The following is a 16,723-nucleotide window of genomic DNA, read 5'->3' on the forward strand; positions in this document are numbered from 1 at the left end:
AGTGTTTTTTTTTTGATCTCATAAATTAATAGGATTGAGTTTTTGAAGGATCAAAAGCTGATATTCTGGTTGTGATGTATCGTATTATATTTCTAATCCTCGGCAAAAAAAAAAAAAAACACAGGAATTGTTTATGCCGAATAAATCGTTTGATCGGCAGGTAGCAATCGAACAGAAAGGCCTGTGTAGGCCATAGAAACGACGTTTATGGATTAACAAGGATTAAGCGTTCTTAACTTACTTAGATGCTTCTCGGAAATTGCACCTTGCTTGTCGTTTAGATTTGGTCGTCACCCTCCATCTTTGCTTTTGCAAGCTAACATTTCTAAATCATCCAATGCCACTTCGACGATTGGTATCAGAAGCATTTATTCGAGTGGGGGAGAATTAAAGTTGCTCTATCGACTGCTAAGTGCTCTCAATCAATGTTGAATCTGAGGAAAACAAGATCTGATGGAATAGCCACCACAGATAAAATCCTCGCAGAGGTGATCGTTGAACACAGTCCAGAGTCGACGTGCAAATTCAGGATCGTTCTAACCTACAATGGTCAAAGTAAGTAACTTACGAAGTTTGAAAACTCGAAGTCAACTTCTTGTCCGACCGCTCGTACAAAGTGCGAATGACTTCTAGTGACTGACGTGTTATTGCAGCCTGTGCATAGCTAATTTTTATGTGGTTTTTGATGGTACACAATTCGACTATCGATCATGGCCTGTGAAGGTGTGATCGAAATGGCCGAAGGTTCCTGTTCACTTGTGTTGCATACAAACCTTTAAGGGCAGACGTATGTATTGAGTGGACTACTTGAAGATTAAGCTTTATCGACAGTGTCTATTTAGTTCTCGTAACGAAGTGCGAAGTTATGGCTGGCACTTGTTTAGTTTTAGCTAGACGACTAATGCGACTTCATCTCTTCGCGGTGCCAGAAGGTGTGCAGTTTTGGACAGCACAATACCTCCAATCTTGAACGCAGTCTGACGCTTACGAAGTGATTCATTTTATTATAATCTGAGATATTTTCATAATCACTGATATGCTTATGACCATATCATCTGATTTTTGAATAGATACTTGCAAGTGTGTGTGTAACTGTCGTTATAACTTTGGAAATTTCCACATGAATATTGTCATGGTAGCATTAATAGGTGTGGCAATATTATATTTGCATCTGTTAGCGAAATACGTTATCCGGTTATAGTTGGCCGTTCGTGATGGTCGTCTTTTGTCACCCCAGTTGCATTAGACAGTCAGCGTCCGTGTATATCGTTCAGTTGCAAAATAGAAATACATGGTTCAGGGGGGTGTACGTGTAAACAATCGTATTGCTTACAATTCTGTACAGGCGTAGATCTACGCCGGGCTCTGAAATATTAGCAAAGATCATTTGGCCAACATGTTTGATGGGGCAAAGTTTATTAGCTTCATTTAGGGAGATTAGCACATGCGCGTGTAGTAAGCCATGTCTCTGAAACTCTATAAAGTAAACGATGTCTTCAGTTGTAGACAGGATATGCTTCTAGTCAATGTTAAGAATTAAGCTGCTAGAAAAAGAGCGAGCAAGACCTTAAATTTCATATTCGGTCTTCCCTTCATGTGTTGATGTTGTTGTCGTTACCATCAGAAGGACAGTATGGATGCTGTTTCTGACTGAGAATGCTGTTTCTCGTTTGAGGGTAAAAAACTTTGCAGGATTTCAGCTTCGTTTGCCGAACTAAAACAGGAATCCATGGTGCTTTACTATACATTTCCTACGATTGTTGTTTTGTTGCTGTCGCGCAAACTTTACATTTTGTTAATCTTCAGTTATCAGGTATAGGAATTGTAATGGCCAACTTATGCTGATTCGTTGGCAGATTGGAAATGTATGCACCAAATGAATTTGGATCAACCATTTTCGTTGGACATCGGAGCATCTTGAAATGTAAGAAGGAATTGTCACTAGTCTTTGAAAATTTGCGAGATCTTCCCACAAATAAAACGCGTTTGAATCATTAGATTCTATCTGTTCGTAAGGGGAAATCGCTTCAAACCGAAAAAAAGTGTGGACACTTGAAACGAGAAAGCCTTAAGCCTTGATAGCATCCCAAGAGCATAACCAATACGTCTACATGTATGAAGGGAAAGATAGAAAACCTTTAGGAGAACAATAGATTAGGACACTCCTTTGATGTGTGTCGCTGAAAGGTCGAGGGGTACGTTTGACAGCATCGCGACTGCAGAATTGAGATGTCGATCGAAATCAACGGCCGAGGATGTAAATGCGGGCTTTTTCGCTACATTTCCACACTGCCTAGGTTGTTCATTCACAATGAATGTTAAAGAAGATTGCAACGAACGTGGCTTGAGGATTTCCAGCGGAAGCCTTTCCGATTTCAGCTATAGTAATCGGATTGTTGCTCACCGTGAGGTAGCAGTGCAGCCAATGGCCTGTCAAAATGATCAAGTGAAGAAGACAGCGGAATTCTCATTGTAGAAACTATTTTTAACAAACATTTTTCTAGCTAGGACACATTGTATGTTATGCCCATGTGGCAACTATATCTTCACCAACGCCATGAACATAGTCAGTATACGCAATACTGCTATATATATGATGAATACATTCAGATGAATAGAGTTTAAATATCAGTTGGACTCAAGGTTGACCTAACCTAGAAGAGCTTAGCCTGTGATGATTATTTTTGTTTTACTATACACATTTAACATGCATCTCTCGGCTTTTATTGAAGTGCCAATGCCAGATCCTGGCGAATTGTTTCTGATAGACGCGTCATGCGTGTGTGTGAAGGCGCATAATCGATCAGAGTTATCCGGTGAGTCTATCAGACGTTCCGTCAATTAACGAAGCGTCACGACGTAACACATTGGTAGTAGCAAAAGCAGCAGTCAGGGAAACTATCACCAGCCAACTGACGTACCAACAAATATCTGTTCACACTGTTCTGAGAAATTACCTCTGTGACGGCTGATACCGAGTGGCTGAAGCATTTGTCGCTGATAAGGCGTTCGTTAGCCAACCACAGAGACAAAAAAAAAATTACAGCAAAGTACAACGAGTACCCAGTTGACAGCGCTGATAAACGCCATTGTTATTATAGTGGGTCAATAGATTCAATAACAGATACCATAACAAGTAATGATCAATTGAACAGAACCAATAATGTAAGACTTTCGATCGATCTGCTCTTACTTTGATCTTTGCTTAAGGAGATCTTTTTGCCAGCGAGCGGAGAAATATCTATAGGTACGAATAGAAGTACTGGGAACGATATAAAAGGTGTTATTTTCTATAACAATAAAGTACTTTATTAATAATTATTCAAAATCTGAGAATATATCAGTGTTATTTCCGTTAGAGAAGAAGCACACCTTGCGAAGCTTCGTTGGGACAACATCGAACTCATAGGATAACTGTTCACTGCGCATAAACGCGCATAAAGTTACTACCTTTTAGTACATCGATACTCGCTTTTCTGACAAAAAAAATATCACTGAACATTATGGCAGTCTTGTTAGTTTGGGCGAAACAGTGTCCTCCTGACATCGCGGGGTACTTTTAGTATGCAGCGGCCCCATTGATCTTTTGTTGTAAAGCAAAACCGCTTAAACTGCAACTTTGAGCCGATCCAATTGTTAATCAGTAATCAAACGGTATCTTCATATGAAATACTTAAGACAATGACGGCGTTTCATTGCTACAGAAAGCTATACTTAGTTCTATTAAATTTCACTACTTTGTTTTAATAGAATTATAATCAGTCAACGTTGAAAGCCGTAGCAAACCAGGCTCCTTTTTTTTCACTCCAGATTTAAGGACGGACTATCTCAATCACCGTTTTTCTTGTACATTGAGGTATCGAAATGAGCTTAGTTATCGGTGACAGCTGCCCGTCAATTAGCGCTCAAAATAGTTCACACGGATCGCGTCTCTTCGAGTCTATTTTGGATTTTGTAAATATTTTAGCTAGATGACGGAAACGTCCCGAAATCCATAATCTGCTATTTGCTCGAAACGGCCGTTCTGTATTGTAAATGCTCACCGAGAGCTGCTTAAGTATCTACTAACGCTTCTCAGAGCTGAGGCTTCCAGCCAATATAGCGCATTGAACGGCAAGCTTATCCTTGACAATAACCATCCATCATTATAAAACAATGGATACACCTTCACTTATTATTTGTATTTGCCACATATCTTTTATTGCATCTGCGCTTTAACTGCTTAGTATGATGTGTACTAAATTAAAAGTGGAAAGTACACAATTTTGTTAAAGTAAGTGCAAGAGTATTGGGTTATGTCGACAGATATGGTTAGGTTATGTTCGTTTTGCTGCAACAAAGATATTAAGCGGCCCATTGCGCTTAATAAAATCACATACCAGATATAGTCAAAGTATAGCTAAATTTTTTTTTCTTATCCCAGAGTGTCTTATTAACAAGCTGCGTCGCCTGTCATTACCTGACAAAGTCGTAACTGTTACATCTTAGGTCACCTCCTAACTTGTATCTGAAATTTCTTATTTGATATATATATATATATATATATATATATATATATAGACACACACACACACACACACTATACAGTCTATGCAGATTTTTTTCCTATCTACTCTTTGAAAATTTTTTGTTATTAGTTACGAGATTGTGCAGTTTTAACATTGTTATCTGTTTTCTTTTGAAATTTCCTTCCAGTTCAAAGCAAAAATCTATTGTGTTCCGCTCTGCGATAATCTTATTATAAAGGAATTGTTCCGTAATGTTTGATTACGTACTTAGAAACATTGATGACCTTTTTGGAATTCAAACCCTGTTCCGTGTATAGCGTGTCAGTTGGAACAATTATAAGTTGGGCCTTTATTTACCTAAAATTATGTATGCAAATGCAAAGCTTTTCCTTTTACCCCAGCTGTCCAAGATGATTACCGTTCTGGTCAGTACATTGGTTATGGGTTATTGATTTACAAATTTTAAGAAATACTCCATATGATGTCGTAGCGCAATTGTGGCTTTCAGATCTTTGAATCTCGTTGGCATTCTGGCGTAAAGTTTATAGTTCAAATAACTAGCACACAAAGAGTCCAGTGGCGTCAGCTTTGGGAAATAAACAGGGTATTTATTCTATGGGACATCTCCGTCCCGCCTATCTGCCCGAATGATCTTCATCAAAGTTATGCTCTTACATCATGATGAAAATAAAATGTCCCAACTTTACCTACCAAAGTCCTGCCAGATGCATGGTAAAAAAATTCTGGCGACAAATTCAAATAACTGGCACCGGTCACTATAGTGTCAAGATGGATGACCCAATGAAAGCTACAATGCATCTATGTATCTTTGTTGAAACATCTAATAATCGATATATATCGATTACGATACATGTCTATAGGCTATGTTTATAAAGCTACATAGTGTTTCGGTTTGCGTCGCAAGAGATGTGTGGGTTGAATCTGCGTGGACATCAGCAGTAGCGAATCCACGGTGATTGCTGCTGATGGCATAATGGTTCCATCAGCATTTGCTCGAAGTGCAAACCTCAATACCATTCCGATCCCAGCATCTGAACTTTAAGATGGGCTCAAATGTCGCAACAGCGTACGTATATATCGGCAAGATACCGCATGAGTTACTCCACTGGGTGCCATTTATCTAACATTTTCATATTACAATTCATGCGTAAAATGTTTAGGCGGAAAATAGGATTATACGAAATTGTGTTTGATCCTGTTTTCCGCTCGAAAACCGGCAGGAACGTCACCCGTACTTTGCCCAGGCTGAAATGTAAACTTTCAGCGCAGTATAACGCCAGAGGCAGCTGGAAAATCCTTAGAACAACTTTTTTTTGTTGTTATATTACTGAACTTCCAAAGAAAAAGAGCCAAGACCAAAGTAAGTGAGAAGTTGTTTGACATAAGCACCTCTGTTATTATTATTACCAATGTAGTCCCAATAGCTGCTTGAGTAGTATCTGCTTTTCAATTTTTCTTTTTTTATCTTCTCTTTACATCCGTCTAAAAACCTTCTATAAATAGATTCATTGCAAATGTTGCTGCGTAGCACAACATTTTGGAAGGTTTTTGCAAGTATTTTCTTTGATTTCTACTTCAAATTAACTGAGCATGGGTAACTTTTTTTGAAAAAGTAAAAATCCTTTGTATATAATATGTTCAAATCGGACCCTTCAATCCAGGGTGAACAGCAGAGACGTACTCAAAACGGTAACTATATTGTGATTATTGCGAGCTGATCGGACTAATCTGTGCCGTTCTCCGCCTGACCCGATGGTGTTCAAGCGCCAATGTTGAATTGCGGCTAAACTTAATATTGCCTACTTTTAGATTAGAAAGTTATAACTCAGATTATAGTTAGGTGTGGCGCAATGTAACATTTGAACTTCAGCTCATATTAAAGACAGTCAGTCCAGTATGTGTGTAAAGCTTTGGTTATAAACGTACTACAGGACATTGTAAGCGTTTAGATGAAAGTCCCCTAAGTAAAAGTGTTCTTCATCGATGTTACTCATATATAAACAAGATGGTTGAAAGCATGTTGAATTTAAGATATTCCAAGGCGATTTACTTCCAGCTCAACCAGAAATGACATCACCACGGTGAGTATCCATCTCAAGCATATATCTTTATTTCTGATGTATATTTATTGTTCTGATGTACATATATATATATATTTCTGATGGATATCGTTTTGATAGAAAAGCAATGATCAATCTGACTGGGGTAATTCAGTTATATTTGGCTGCGTTATTCTCAGAACACCGTGATTAGTTTAAACGGGGAATTCAGTCTTCAGCGCTCATTGAACAAGCACCGCTCATTGAACAAGCACTGAAAGGTATCCTGAAATCGTTTGAGCTGAAGGACAGCACTACGCTTTGCTAAACTTCACGACGCAGGTGTAATTTTGAGTCGCGGAAGCGCGCTCTAGCGGCTGTGCGGTATAGTAGCGGCTTCGTTGATGTACGCGAAGTGTCCGTCTGACTCTGTCCTATTTTAGCGTACGAACATGAGGTGAGTAACGTGTGGATCTATTACAGGCATTGAGTTAGTCCTGGGATTGGATGGAAGTGGGTGTTCGACTCACTCGGAAATGACGCAGCTCATTTAGGCTCATTTAAGGATGAACTCACGACGAAATGTGTTTGTCGTTGAGTCGCTTGGCCGCTTTATTGCATTTATCTCTATCATGAGCCTACTGAATATTATTATATACACGATGATCGTCAAGTTTAGCTACCATACAACGTACATGGAAGCAAATAGTAGGTTTACAGCTGGGAAAAGATAGGTCCCACTATCATTCTGTAAAAAAGTTTGAATTAATCCTGATGACAAACAAGGCATTTTCGCACGATCGATAAAACCTAGACATTACTAAAAACAGACGCAATTATAATTGCAAAGCCATTTTGCTCTAGGATACATTTACTTGAAAGGTAGTGGTTACAAAGTTATACATCGTGCTATGAACTTCTGTTTTCTTGCTTTTTCAGTTTTCTTGCTTCTCGCATGATACGATAATGGCAGCCGGTAACACCCCTGTCAGTTATATATCATCTAATACAGACAGAAGATGAAAACTTACCACAAACAAGATGACTCTCAGCAAACCCGTTTCTGTTAGAGGCTTTAACAGAGCCGTGTGACCCTACTTCAAGGAAGTGCTTGGAAATCGAATACAGACCACGATTTTTGACGATCGAATTCGTGATCGCCTTTCACGAGCTCGTTTCCGATTCCATTCGGAACATATGTAAATTAACCAGCAAGACTATATTGGTTGAGCTCGCGCATTAAAGAAAAAAATACGTTATGGATCGTTGACTACTGATTGCATCTTCACTTGCTTACTTAATCTACTGACGAAGAAGCTGACGAAGAATTCATGGAGCTTCATATACCGACACTTGTTTACTGACGTACAAACAACAGAAATACAGATACATCTAGTCATGCTTAACGCTATTCTACGGCGAAGCTTTCGTATGCGCTGAGGTGCTAATAACACGGATAATAGAACTATATACTTTCGCGCTGTATAGACAAATCGTTCAAGCACTATGCCTATAAGCATTTAGAACTAACATAATAATAACAAGACGGCGGTATCCGTGGTGGGTATATAGTGACGTTGCTAACTGGAACAACGTATGCTCGAAAATTATACAACATAAGCTTTCCTTCAATGCAAACAGAGGCTTTCCTGAAAGGTCATCAGTGTCTCCTCTTATGGCTACAAGTCGCTATTATATCTATTAGCATAATGATAAGGTTAAATTGGATTCATTTAATTTGTACCTCTGATGTTTCTTAACGAAACTAGCCGTGTTTCACCCATAAAATATCCAACCTTTGACCACTTTCCTACGTTTTTACATAAATTTAATGCTTAAATTATCTTCAAAATCGAAATCACTATCTATTCCGCGGTGGGTGAACAAATGGCGAAATTAGAAAGGAAGTGTATATTTGAATCAGCTGTGACTTCCAGTCGTTCCGCATCTTAGGCCGCTTCACTAATTAAGGTATTGGAACGTCCTTTCTCGCTGACAATTCCTTACTTCATTTAAGACTAGGTGTGTCCTTCCAAATCTACGGATCTACAGCTCGGACCCGATTTGGTGCTCCTCAGTTAGACATGCTAAATGAATTCCAATTAAGTAAGATATTTTGTGATTTTCCTAGGTTAGGAAAGATTATGTGGGTCTAATCCGTTTGCTCTTTAAAGCCAATCAACATGCTGGTGAAGGGGCGAGGGGGGGGGGGGTAAACAGCAACGCCAAAATAATTAATGAGCAAATAACTCTTACCAGGGCATTTCAACGTGATGGAAAGAATAGAAACGTTGTCGGAAGTTAATGTATGAACTTCACATCTACGACAAAAAAGAATATAGTTTAAAGCAAAAACTAAGTTTCCGTAAAGCTTTCCGTAAAAGTTCCTAAAGTCCTAAAAGTCCTAAAGTTTCCGTAAAAAAAAAATTTGAACGTTAGTCACTCCAGTGAAATATCGCATTTGACAGGTTCAGGTCCATCGTCAAATGGGTACAACCTCTGCTAAATATACGTAAAAGCCATTTTTGACCTGCGAAAAGCGTGATTAGTGTACGTGACATAACACGAAAAGCAAACGGCGACGTATATATCGTTGGCACCCAGAAGCTGATATATTTCAAGTGATACATACTTGCTGGTCGTGGCAATCACGATTCTCGTTCGCCCGCCTAACGCTACCGTACATGGCTCCCGAGCACAAGCGCAATTCATTCGAGGCCTGTGAAGCAAAAAATTCTCTCTCTACGTGTCCTTATACATGTATCAATTTGACGGCCTGTTTATCTGTTTATGTTGAGAACAGTTATCGCCTAGACAGATTTTTTTTTTGCTTTCGGCTGCACTGTTCCTTCTCTTCCTCTTGATTTTCCAGTTATGCTACCGAAATAAAGATGCGCCTATTGCTCTGTGTTTATCCATCGTCTCTTCTCCTTACGGCAGAATTATGCCACGACGGTTTCATTAATAGGGCCCAAACAAACAGCCTAATTAGCGTTGATAAAGCAGCACAACAACGGCCGTATCACATGAGTCAAGTAGTGACTGCCACGAAGACAAAATCGGTAGGGTTTCTTTTTCAGTGGCGCCATCTACCGCAAACGTCTCCTCACGGTGATTAACTTGCTAACGCGTAATGTCGTACGACATCGAAGTGAGTGGACGTTGACTTTTGCAAGTTGACACAGCCCCGGTCAATCGAATGGGTTGAAAGGGGAGGCCCCACACGAAATCGTGCCTGTTGTATACGCGCTGATTTTGATTGCCGATCCGCTTCAATGGATGATGATGACCCACGGCTGGCTTAAGTTAACGAGTTGATAATCTTGTGCAAAGAAGTAAAAAGCCAAAAACGCTAGGCAGAAAGTGGTGCCAAATGGTGATTAAGTCAGAGCTAGGGGTATTCATTGGGCAATTGCTCTGAACGAAGAAATGGCGGTTCACTTTAATCGTTGCTAATCTAGGGGAGATCCGCACCCGAAGGACTAATACGTTTACATTTTAGTCGGGTGACAGATGACATTTCGCAGGGCGAAAAATTCACTCACTCACTCATGTCATTACTTTTTGTCACACGTCAAGTTGATTTTCCTTTGGGTATATCGCGTCGTCAAGAACAGGCAACTGCCAAGGATGTGGCATAATCTATGGAGACTGATTCTCCTACAGGGCGGGTAGGTGAAGGGGTATTTTGTCGTCGATGTCTATAGAACTTCCATAGTCGGATTTTACAATGCACAAACGACGATGCTTGGTGTAATCTTTTTCTAATGTCCCTTCATGGGCATAGCCCGAACAGCCATGTGGCCCGCTTTTCTGACCACCGCAGATGTATCGTATACTACTTTCGTATCTTACTTCAATAACCAGCTACCGCCAAATCACCAACGCGATTCAATACAGCAATTAAACTGACGTATAATTTTCTTCCGTTCACGTTGAGCTTTCCGGAAGCTTTTTTAGGTACATTAAAAACGAATCTTAGTAGATTGTTCCACCGTTTAGCATCACATGTCATACCGATTGGTTCGTAGCTCAACTCATAGCCGAATTGTACCAGAGCGCCATTCTGTTGTCTCCCAGAAGTCACCCACCGTCCAATTCACGCTATCACCTATAAAAGACGATATCGGCACTGCATTACGCTTGCTCGAACGTTAGACGTTTATACATATGCATGGTTCTGTAGTATCAGCAGTAATCGATTTTACACGAAAATACAAACCCTGAAAGTTTAGCGTCACAACACGCAGAGCATAACACAGAGACAAGCACCGGTCGGTCAAAACACAGTCACCAGTCTCCTTCAATGAACAAACGTATTTTTCTTTAATATCCTATATATAATCATTGAAACTTCGTGGTTGCTATTATTAGGGTGACAATGGTTCTCGAAGGTAGGAAAGGCAAGAGCGTCCTACGCGGACTATTAACACTCTCAGCTAGCTAGACTGCAATACGTAAACATGTAATATGTCCATTGCAGATGTTTACAAAGGGGCCCTAGACGTGCCGGGAAGGGGGTGTGCAGGTTTCTTCTTAGGCGTACTACATTTGAATGCAGTAAACAATCCGTCTTGTTCGTGATTAGCTGGTGAATGGGACGTGAACGAAGATCTCAGCTGGGCGGTACGCGGTATTCCGCTGTTGACCATTGCGTTGTCATAAGTGACTGACCTCCACTTCACGGATTTTATCCGGGCCGATCATCATCATCATCATCATCATCATCACCATCAAATTATCTAAATTACTTCCCCGAAGCTATTGAGATATAAAAGCGATTATGACAAGCGAAACCCTATAAAAATGACACAACATACAGAGCTGGAAGTGCTTTCCTGACAATTAGATGGCTAGCAGTTGATTTTCCCTTCCGCCTCGTAGACCCTTTGTTAGATCTGTCTACAATATCCACTATCATGTGTAAACGCTAAGAATGACCACTGCGGCCGGCGTTGTTACGACTAACAGAATCGTGGTGACATTCTACGTAGCCAGCTTCCGTCACTGCTCTACCCGGCTTCCCTGTGATACTAGCAGCAGGGGCAGCGGTCGGCCGTTGCGTCGCTTGTAGTGGCCGTAAACAAGTTATTGAAAACGCAGCAAGAAATGGCCAATGCTTAAATGGACAATAGAATCAGACAAGTAGAATAGGACCAATAACACGATGAGCCAATGCAGCTGTAATAAAAATAGGTCTTGGACCCTGTATAAGTGACGCTAAGGTGTAGTCCTTCGTAATAGAACATCGCAGAAAGCACTAATCGATCCCAGTTCCGCGGGGCGGCACTAGAGATGGTGCGGAAATGTCGTTGTTACCACGATTATCGTGATATCTTTTCAATACTGACACTGCTTTCGTGTCTGTGGTACAGCTGTCGGAAACCTTAGACTACGTCCACTCAAGTACGTAACTGCGTAACAGTTGCTACGAACAGCAGGAAACGAGACCCGTAAAAATGTTTTCTGTCTCTTGACCAATCAAGCAATGGATCTTTATATTATTCTGATAGCGTTTGAATGACTTGCCACCGAAGCCCTTTCCACATTTCGCATGCTCTTGCACCAGCATTTACCACTGTCGCTAGTACACCATCAATAATACTCAGCTTGGCGAACGGAGCATGAAATAGAAATAGTTCTCTACGACCTCGTCCTGGTTTGCAATTTCAACGACTTAGTGATAAGGCGATAATGTTACGTAGACATGGTATTGTAGACAGTTGTAAAGAGGATCGACCGTCTCCGTTCCTTTGTCCGTAAAATACACACTTTTCTATATAAGATCTTTGACGGATTTAATCGAGTAAGCGACGTCGGACTGGCCGATAACAATGTAAAGAACACACAGCGAATGTGGATGGAGAGGAGGCTAGCCTCCGTACAGCGAATTAAAAAATGGTCAATGAAAACTAGTAAAATGATTGTGACGATGATGATGATGATCTATCGTGCGTAATCTCTGGGTGTTTCCCTGCCCGTATTGTTTTCTTAATTTTTGGCGGGCCGAAGGCCCGAATTGCTTCGCAGTGCACGACTTCGGGCACCACGGTATGGGATCCGTGAGATACTCACGCTCGGCCTTGTCCTTACGCAATTCCTTTGGAAAACGCTTTGGTGGCGCCTCTTGAGAGAAATTTCAGCGTCACTGGCAGATATCATTATTACTGTCATTGGCAGAACTGTCATGGAAGTCGTATGCTAGACTGTGAGAGAAAACAGAATAGTGAGACGGATTACGGGTCGGCTACGGACGCAGGGTGGGAAAAAAAAGGCTTGCAATGTCAAACATGCTTCGAAATTCATTCTACAAATCTGCTAGTGCATACGGATAAAGAACCTGATGCACAAACCCATACACAGTACGTTTCGGTACGAAGGCAACTAACGAGTTCCCATCGATGAAAATGTTTTTTTGTTGTCCACCGACGATTTGTAGCGTTCGCTTGGTACTCGTTTTGAGGCGTTCGTCTATTGTAGTCAACCGGAACAAAGATGGGTACGTTCCTTGCCACCTACCATTTCTGAGGTCGCTTTACCTCGTGAGGTCGTATCGCCTCTTCATTTGCTTTATATTAGAAACGGTGACAGATTTTCGTCAGATGTGATGGACGGCATACTTAATTCAGGACATAGTTTAGATAACAACAGTCGTCGTGCTACTTGCAACATGTTCTCCACTGAGGACTCCCGATTCGCGCATCTTCCATAATAGCCTTACCATATCATGCTGACGCCGTATTGAACGTCAAGTTACTGGAACTTCAAATATATGGAAAAAAATTGTTTGTTAGTAGACATTGCTTCGGTTACAACGATAACAACTTGAATTTCAGACCGCGTATGGGTCAACTAATATGATATGTTTGCCGATTTACCATCTAAATGATTGCTAACGATAAGAAATGACCGCTTTCTCACCTATACACCGTTGATATTTACCACAAGTTTATCGAGAAACACTTCCTTTCTTCTACTGGAGTGGGTATTCAACGAGCTTGAACGAGATACTAGAAAATACTATATTGCGTATCGGTGTTTTTGAATAATATCGTTTACTGAGGGACATTCTATTAATGCTGTGAAATCAAAGGACATCTCTACAGGTAACGAGGCAAAGCAGTAGTTTCGAAATCGTTCGATGAAGTCGAACTCCGCGGGAAGATTTTACCTTTCCATACGCGTCGTACTGTCCGCTAAGTCGCTAGTCAGGCTGTTTCAATACGAGCGGGCACAGAGCCATCGGTGATTTTGCATTGATGTTATCTTCAGAAAGCGAAATCGCCGTGCTGCTTTAATGCTGGTACATTTGTAGACGAATTTTAGGCCGGCCTGTGAATTGCGCATGCGCTAAAGGATAGTTTTCGTGAAACTGAAGACCAGCCATCGACTACGACGCCTAAAGGCGATCGCCGGCAGAACCATCATAGCATTTAGTTAAGTTCTCATTGGCAGACAATACTATGACAATTAGGGGATGGGATGAACATAGTTCTCAATAATTATCCTATGAACGCACCTCACGTAACGGAAGTTGCCTTTTATAATACTTGAAACACGCACGGCAATGCCAACCATAAACGTAGGTGTCTTTAAATTGCTTCAGGAATTATAAGCACAGAGAATATGCTCTATTAAATTCGTAGTTTGAAAAGTAGTCAGTACAGTTGAATAAAAAAAAAAGCTTATTTCGTCCATATTGATACTTAGATACTATTTCAATTCTTCCAAGATTTATCCTTATCAGCAACGTGTCCTAACTATGTCGCAGTGTTTGCTTTTATTAATACTGACGTATACGCTTGTAACGCTATACTAGTAATTATGGCTAGAACTTCAATCACTTTTTCACACACAATACAGATTAACCACATGGCTTGTCCTTCGTTTCACATGGTTCTGCAAGGAACTCTTTTGTTCTTAGATCAACTATACGCTATTAAGTAACTACACGGAAAAAAAATCACTTTTACTGGCTGCCTAAACACTAAGAGTCTCCTACCTTTAGGGGTCCTATTAGTGAGCGACACAAGTTGTACCATTTCTACAATAGCGATGAAGACGAGACAAAACTATCACAAGAGATTATCTTCAAATACGTCCGTCGTCGATCGGCTTTACTGCATCGACTCACATAATCATCATGTGTTGGGGGGCTAAGGCAGTAGTTATCGACTATAGCAATGGCTATACTTAGTATTTTCATACACAAATTCTTTTATTTGTTGTTACCCGCAGAGGGGCAATGAACAAACCTAAAGTAACGTAATGGCCTATCAGATAAGTGCTCTTCGGATATTACTTGTTTTCATCAGAAGCTTCAATATCAGCAAGGACAGGCACGCAAGCTGCGACAACAGAAGCGCACCGTTAATAAATAGCCGCGATGATGTATTGCTGGTAACACTAATAAAATCGTTAGAGTTGGATACGTCCAGGAACAGGGAGTACGAGACTACTAACTAGTAGGACGATACGGCTTTCGCCTGCGCCTACCTGTACATGTACACCCCTTTTCTGAAGGAGGGCATTAAACCCAAGCATTCACTTAACTATTAAAATCACTTCCATTTTTAATAAAACAACCCCTTCCCCCTCCCCCTCCCCCTCCCCCCAGGAAAGGGAAACACGCTCACACCTGTCTGGAAGCGCACTACTTCACTGATTTACGGCATTTACAACTAAAGGTCAACACGTACAGGCCGTGATGCATAATTTATTGACCCATTCTAATCTAGCACGACCACAGTACGTAGATAGTAATAATGTCCAGGACTCATGAGATCGTCCTACTAATTACCCACATCGAGCATCTGATGCTGTACGGGAGGATAGCTAATTCATATTTTTAGGTTTACTGCAGTAGCGATGACATAACATCGGTCGGTAGCGCCAAACAATATGGATGAGTTGAATAAACAGAGCAGAATGAAGGGGGTGCAATCTACAACAAACATTGGACCTGTTTAAAATCATGTTGCAGGTAACGAAATTTTTTCACGTCACGACAGTAAAAAGTTATCGATTAGCTCGTCATACACAGACAACGTATGCCGGACAAAAACAGTCCCTCTTAAATTATCATTTAATGTGTAGCATCGTAAGGAGGTGCTGCAATGTAACGTAAAACTCCAGCCATTGTCCTGTTATAAGTATCTCACATAAATTACTCGTTTTGGGCGAACTCTCACAACGTGGGGTCATATGCCACGCACGTTTCCACATCGATGTGCGAAAGAAGATAGAGCACGTCGAAAATTATACCGAAGAAACTACAACGGTATCTCAGTACCTCAGCGCAACAGACAAAAACAAACAGGATTTACAAAAAAGGAAACATCACGCGAGTTGTCCAGGTTGCTTTCGCTGATGTGTCTGTTGCAGTAACCGCCGCCGGTGCCAAAGGGTTTATTGAAAGGGTCAACAGAGCAATATTTATTTTGCATTTTGATGAAAAATGGTTTGCTCCCGGTTATCGTCGATTATCTCCCGCCGCATCACGACTTTCTAATGTTTCTCCGCTATTATACGATTTTTAAGATATTTGCATTCGTTTGTTCATACGACCCATTTTTCAGCGGCGGAAGAAACATGGATAAGAACGTATGAGATCGGTCTCGGCAATAGTTAACGACGCAAGTATCTAGGGTCACGTTGTGAAAGCCGATGCTCCATGAAAATATAGAGTATAGGATGCTAGACGTAGTCCCTATGATTAAATAGTCAACAATCTGGCCATATCGCAGTTGTCAGTAATGCGAATTGGTCCATATGAAAGCGACTGTTACCTTTTTGTTGGAGGAATAGCGGCTTAATTCGGAAGGCGCGTCAGGTTTAGCTGTCCTCGACAATAAAGCTAATCATTTTGACAGAAAGTATAATATTTACATAGCTTTCCTATAGCAGGACAAATCGATACTATCATCTAACACAGTGGCGTAACGTTTGTTGTGTGTTAAGATACATAAAAACCCCACCGATCGCCGCTAACCATCTCACGTGGTCATTCTTTAGACATGGCCAGCTTGACAGGCAGGTGCAAAGGACATATGCTTGCTATCTGTTTAGCAACGTACATAAAACCTTCTTTAATCACCCATTCATCGTTGTTAAAACAGGACCAGCGCCGTCATCACCTCGGCTGCAAACTGATAG

At 40.8% G+C, this 16,723-nt stretch overlaps 2 long non-coding RNA genes across 3 annotated transcripts; one reads left to right on the forward strand and one right to left on the reverse strand.

Annotated features, from left to right (window-relative positions):
- The first annotated feature begins 310 nt into the window (after positions 1–310).
- On the forward strand, positions 311–7,841 carry LOC111260707 (uncharacterized). 2 transcript variants are annotated; one of them, XR_015311169.1, is made up of 3 exons: positions 311–555; positions 6,586–6,610; positions 6,769–7,841. It is a non-coding gene; the product is annotated as an uncharacterized LOC111260707 (long non-coding RNA). The 2 variants fall into 2 exon arrangements; XR_015311171.1 differs by lacking the exon at positions 6,586–6,610.
- LOC111260712 (uncharacterized) lies at positions 6,611–15,076 on the reverse strand. The gene is made up of 2 exons (XR_002680495.2): positions 10,791–15,076; positions 6,611–10,679 (listed from the first exon to the last, which is right to left on the reverse strand). It is a non-coding gene; the product is annotated as an uncharacterized LOC111260712 (long non-coding RNA).
- Positions 15,077–16,723: the final 1,647 nt, after the last annotated feature.

This window comes from Varroa jacobsoni, unplaced genomic scaffold (genome assembly GCF_002532875.2).
Source record: "Varroa jacobsoni isolate VJ856 unplaced genomic scaffold, vjacob_1.0 scaffold_48, whole genome shotgun sequence".
NCBI lineage: Eukaryota > Metazoa > Arthropoda > Arachnida > Mesostigmata > Varroidae > Varroa > Varroa jacobsoni.